Genomic DNA, 6,000 nt, shown 5'->3' with positions numbered 1-6,000 from the left:
ACCACCACCACCACCTCAGCAGCGCGCTGTCTCCCGCCCCGCCCCCAAGACCACGCCTCCTCAGGCTCTGGCCAATCCGTGGACGGTCTCCGCGGAGGTGCCCACCCCTTCCACTTGCTGCGTCCAATCCGCGCCCACCGGCCAAGGAAGCCGTGCCTCCACCCGCGCCCGCGCCGCTGTCCAGTCCCCCGGCGGGAGCCGCCCAACCCGCGCTCGGCTTTCGCAGCGGCTCTGCGGCCTGGTACCCTCGGACGCATGCGCACTGGCAGCCCCGGGCGCCGCGAGAGTGGAAAGCACCGCCCCTGCGTGCGCGGAAGCGCGCATCCACCCGGATCCGCCAGGTGTCCTCCGGTCAGTTGCTGCTGGTCCCGGGAGTTTGCAGTGTTGAGGTGACTAGATGTTACCTTGGCGGCCGCATCACGCAGTCCCCCTCCTTCAGCCCCATCTTCCCTTATCAGCCTGTATCGCCCCGGGGATTGCGCCCCCCATTTTCCCGATGGGCCTCGGGAGCCCGGCGCTGGGAAAGCGCCATCCCAGGTAGACGGCGATCCGTTACATCTAACCACGGAGATCCCGGTCCTCCGGGTTATAGAGCGTCGGCCCGAAGCCTCCACTGACTTCTGGTGGCTGGTCCTCTTCTCTCAGCTTTCGGCGATACCTCATATTTAGACATGGAAAAATCACACGGGCCTCCCGAGTTAGCTGAACTATACATTTGTTTCTGATTTTCCTGACAGCACAGCAAAAAGCCAAATTCTCTCTTACGTGATTAGCCTTGAACATTAATAAACCACATGAATGGGAAGTGGACCCTTTCTGGCCTTAGTTCTGAAAATATTTCCGTGATGGCCTTTCCTTAGGTGACAGTAGACAGCCTTCCCTAACTCTGAAATATGTGCGGGGTAAGTTCTGCGGTGCCCATAAATGCGTCTTCTCAGGGAACCTGATGGCCAGCTCTGTGACGGTCCCATCTGCTGTGGGAATAAAGCATAAAATAGCAGAAGAGACCCATAAATTGCGAATCCTTTAAATACTTCTCTATAAGTATTCCAGGTAGGATCGGTATACAAGTTACAGACATTTCAACTTCCTTGGCAAAAACTCCCTGATTCTCATTTACTTTAGAATACACCATGAGCTGCTTTACTCCTGCCCCTGCTAGGCCCTGACTCCGTCCTGGAATAGTCATCAATTATCTAACATTCTTCAGCCTTGCCTTATGACCTTGCTGCATTTGACACAACTGACTTCTTCAAGAAAAAGTTGTTTCACGTGGCTCAAAACTCAAATCTTAATTAAAAAGTTCAAGTGAAAAATCTTGGTCTCACGCCAGGTGGCCGATTTTATAGTTTCCTACTGGAAGTAAGAAGAAACAATACAAATTCAACACAAGCAAATACTAATACACACTCTTACCCGCCTCCCCTTTACTCTACAAAAACGTAACAAATTCTTTACAATTTTCCTGCAAATCATGCAGTATCAAAAACCAGAGGGACCTCTCATTCTTTTTTGTAATAACAGCGTTTTTGAGATATAATTTACATACGATAGAACATCTACAGCGTACAATTCAGTACCTGCATTTAGTTTGTTCACAGAGCTGTGCAACCATCACCACTGCCTAATGTTAGAACATTTTCGTCACCCCAAAGAGAAAGCCATTAGTCACTCCTCATTTCCCCTCACCAGCCCCTGGCAACCACTAATCTGTATGGATTTGCCTATTCTGGACGTTTCAGATCAATGGAATTATATACACTGCGTGACCTTTTGTGCCTGACTTCCTTCACTCAGCGTAATGTTTTCCAGGTTCATCCTCGTGGCACGTGTCAGAACTTCATTCTTTCTTAAGGCTGAATATATTACACTGTATAAGTAGACCACATCTTGTTTATCCCATCATCACTTGATGGACATTTGGGTTGTTTCTACTTTTTGGCTATTGTGAATAAAGGGGCTCTGGACATTCACTCACGGACGAGGTTTGTATGGACCTAGGCTTTCCGGTCTTTTGGGTACAGACCTAAGGGTGGGATTGCTGGGTCATGTGGTAAACTTTTTAAACTTTTTGAGGAGCTGCCAAACTGTTTACTTCAGTGGCTGCACCACTTTACAATCTCACCACTATATTTGAGAGTTCCAACTTCTCCACATCCTCACCACCACTTATTTTCCTTTTTTTTTTTTCTTTTTTAAATTGTAGTCATCCTGGTAGGTGTGAAGTGGTATGTCATTGTGGCTTTGATCTGCATTACTCTCATGACTAATGATGTTGAACATCTTTTCATGTGCTTATCGGCCATTTTTCTTCCTTGGGGAAATGTCCGTTCAGTGTCTATTCAGTTCCTTTTCTGTTTTGAATTGTGTGATTTGCCTTTTTATTGTTGAGTTGCAGAGTTCTTTATATAGTCTGGATATAAGTTCCTTATTAGACTATGAGTTACATATTTATTCCCATTCTGTGGGTTGTCTTATCAGTTTCTTGGTGGTATCACTTGAAGCACAAGTTTTTAATTGCAATTACCTCTGATTTATCTATTTTGCCTTTTGTCACTTGTGCTTTTGATGTCATGCTTAAGAAACCATCTCATTCTTTTTTAAGTTTTTCATTTTTTATTTTTACTTATTTATTTCTTTGGTGGTCACATTGCACAGCTCGCGGTACCTTCGTTCTTGGACCAGGGACCAAACCCGGGCCCTCAGCAGTGAAAGCATGGAGACCTAACCACTGGACCACTAGGAAATTCCCATCTCATTCTTTTTTACAGCTGCATAGTACCACTTTACAGATATAATCTATTTAACCAAGACCCTATAGGTGGACACTTTCTGCTATTGCAAACGATGGAGCGCTAAAGTATCTTGAACACATCGTTTCCTGCGCTGTGAGTCTAAGCCACCCAGAAGGGGGCATGTGCCAAGTTGAAGAGCGCTGCTGCACTCGTGATGGTGTCAAATCCCTGTCCTTACAGATTATATCACTTTAGGCTGCCACCAGCAGTGTGAGAGAAGTCAGACGGTACTTTTTGAAAGCTTGGAGTTGTTTGCCTATGTTGACAATGGGAGACGTCCCCTAAAAACCCCGGTTTCTGGTTTCTTTTGGAAAGTTTGAAGATCTGTCAGCGTTGAAGCTGCATTTCCACAAAGCGTTAGTGGACTGTAACAGAGCCGTAGCCTCACCGTTGAAATGAGGGCTCTCCTGCTCACCGGTCCCCACCACTCCCCGCCTGCATCCCCAGCACAGGCCGACTGTCACATGCCGTTCATCACGTGCTTGTACCAGCGTAGAAACACCTTAGTAAAAGCAGGGAAATGAAAGAGGCCCAGGGGACACGTCTCCAAAAGAAGACAGAGGAGGGGGAGGGGGAGGGCAGGGCAGGGGGAGCACGGAGAGTGGAGGGGGAGGGGAGGGAGCGGGGCGTAGGAGGAGAAGCAGCAACTAAGCTGCAGGAATGAAGAGGGTCTGGTTACACAGTCCACTGCTCAGCCCTCCTGGCGGTGCCTCCATCCAAGTTCAAGTTCACGATTCCCCGGTTTAGGCCACTGGGAGCCTCCGAAGAGGTTTGAGTAGAACGCCCTTCAGAATTGCCTTCCTGAGAAATATTTCTGGCAAACGGTGTGGAAGGCATACTTGAGAAGAGGCTGGAGAAGAGGAGATTATTATGATGTCCAGGTGACAGCCCTGACAGGGCTCTGGACCAAGCAGTGGCAGTGGATCCCTGAAGACGGATGTGGACGGAGGTGAGAGCACAAAGCGTGGGTTGTGTCAGAGCTTCTGGGGAGACAATGGGGGTGTCACCAAGATCCGGACCCCTGAGCTGCGTGATGGATGCGGGTGACGCCGTTTAGCTACGTCCAAGCACCTGGTGGGCCCCGTCTCTGATCCCAGCCCCGGAGGCCCTCCTGGGCTGCAGAGCCTTAACCCTCGTCATGTTGGGGGTATCGGGGAGCCCCAGATGGCGGACTCCTTCCAACAACCTCCAGGGACACCCCCCCCCCCGGCTTTGTCAATAGTCCCAGCAAAGGTTCGGGGTGGCCTCTCATTGGACAGGCTAGTGGGGGGCGTGGGAGGAAGCATGCTGATTGGCCAGACCTGAGTCACCTGTCCACCTCTGGAAGGGCCAGTGGCCGAGGGCCATTTTCCCAAAGGAAACCTGGGCTTTAAGGAAGGACGGATGGATGCCAGTAGGAATAAGATGTACCCTGCTCACGTGCACCCCTCTGCCGCCAGAGGAAGTGCAGGGCAAGTCTGAGGAGCAGAGAGCGGGGTCTCCGTCCGGGAAGCTGCTATCCCGACATGACTGCCTCCCCTCCGACCCCAAAGCCCCTTCGTTTTCAGAAGACACACTCTGGGATCAGGAACACCTGAGTTTGAATCCTGCTCTGCCACGTCACAGCCACGGCATTCTTTACTGTGCATTTCTGTGTCATAACCAGGGACATGTGGTACCGGCCCCTCTCTCACCAAGGAGACCAATCCTCACCCGGCAGCGGCTGCCCCTGCGGCCGGCGCTGAGGAGGGGGTGCTCAGGCACCGGGGGTGAGGAGAGGGCCCTTGCTCAGGTGGGGAAGTCACAGAGGAACATCCAGGTTGGGACCAGCCAGGTGAAAGGACCAGGAGGGAGGAAGGTTAAGCAGAGGGGAGCAGCAGGTACAAAGGGCAGGTGTGAGTGAGCTCAGCCCACATCTAGGGACAGAGAGAGCCTCGGGCAGAGGACCACTGGGCAGAGGACCACTGGGCAGGACCCCCAGGGCCCTGACCTCAGTGTCCCTGTCTGCAAAGTGGGGATGTTCAGACCTCCCTGGTTGGGTTTTCTGGGTTTGAGAAATGACAGCCCAGCCAGGAGAGCCCCAGGCATGGGCCTGGCCCTCTGGAGGTGCTGGCCCAGCCGTGGTCACTCAGGCGGACACCCACAGGCCCAGGGGCACTGGAGCCGCGTCTTGGGTGTGTAAACAGTTCTACCCTCACCTTCTTCCAGAGGGAGTCACTGTCCCTGTTAACAGCTGAGAAATGGGCTCAGCAGGGGAGGGGGTGAGTGACCTAGAGCCACGTGCAGGGTGGGCGTGTGCAGGGAGGGGACTGCCTCCACCCCCGGGGTTCCCGGTACCCAGCTCCACTTTCCCGGCACAGACACGCCTCTGTGGCTAAGGCCGCCAGCCTTGAGTCACCCGCTGAGTGCCTGGGGCCCCCGGGGGGAAGCCCACGAAGCTCACCCCCCCCCCACCGTCTGCAGAGGCCAAGGCAGCTGCACCAGGACCCACTGACTGGTCGGCCTGCAGCCCCTTCCCCCTTCTCCTTCCCCACTTTCCTCAGCTGGCCCTCCCACTCCTGCTCCTAGCAGAGAGGGTGGCCTGCGGGCCCTGTGTACAGAACACCCTTCCTAAGAAGGGGGCCGGCTTAATGGATGAACCTGCAAAGGACGCTGCCTGCTCTCAATGGGGCCCTCAGCACCAGTGTGACAGGTTGGTGAGGGGAGTTTGGGGGCCAGAACTCCTTCCATGAGCCCTCAGGACCCACCACAGAGGTAACGACTGAGTTAAGACCCCCTCGGCTGGCGACTTCAGAGAGCCTCAGTCTCCCCTTCTGCGTAGTGAGGGTCGTGATTAAAAGAACGCGAAGAGCTGGTCTAAATTACAACTGCTTCCCGGCCTGCTGTTAACCACGCAAACGGCAGAGACTGGGGGCAGGCAGGACTCTGGGCAGGCTGGAGGGAGAGCCCCCAGTCGGGGGACAGGGCAAGCCAGGACAGCTGGGTCTCCCAGCCTTCAATCTGAGACGATCAGTTAAGATTGCATCAGGCTGCAAATAACAGGAAACTACCAACCATGGCTTAAATATATGAAGATTTGTTTTTCTTTCATCACAAGAAATCCAAAGGACTTTGTTGACCTCGGTTTAGCGGCTCAATAATGCTTGTCAGGGACTGAGGCTCCACCCTTCCAATTGGCTGTCATCCTCATGACATTGTGCCTCTCTTAACTCATGGCTGCAAAATG

This window comes from Kogia breviceps, chromosome 19 (genome assembly GCF_026419965.1).
Source record: "Kogia breviceps isolate mKogBre1 chromosome 19, mKogBre1 haplotype 1, whole genome shotgun sequence".
Taxonomy (NCBI): domain Eukaryota; kingdom Metazoa; phylum Chordata; class Mammalia; order Artiodactyla; family Physeteridae; genus Kogia; species Kogia breviceps.
The sequence above is the reverse complement of the archived record's forward strand: the minus strand, read 5'-3'. Positions refer to the sequence as shown.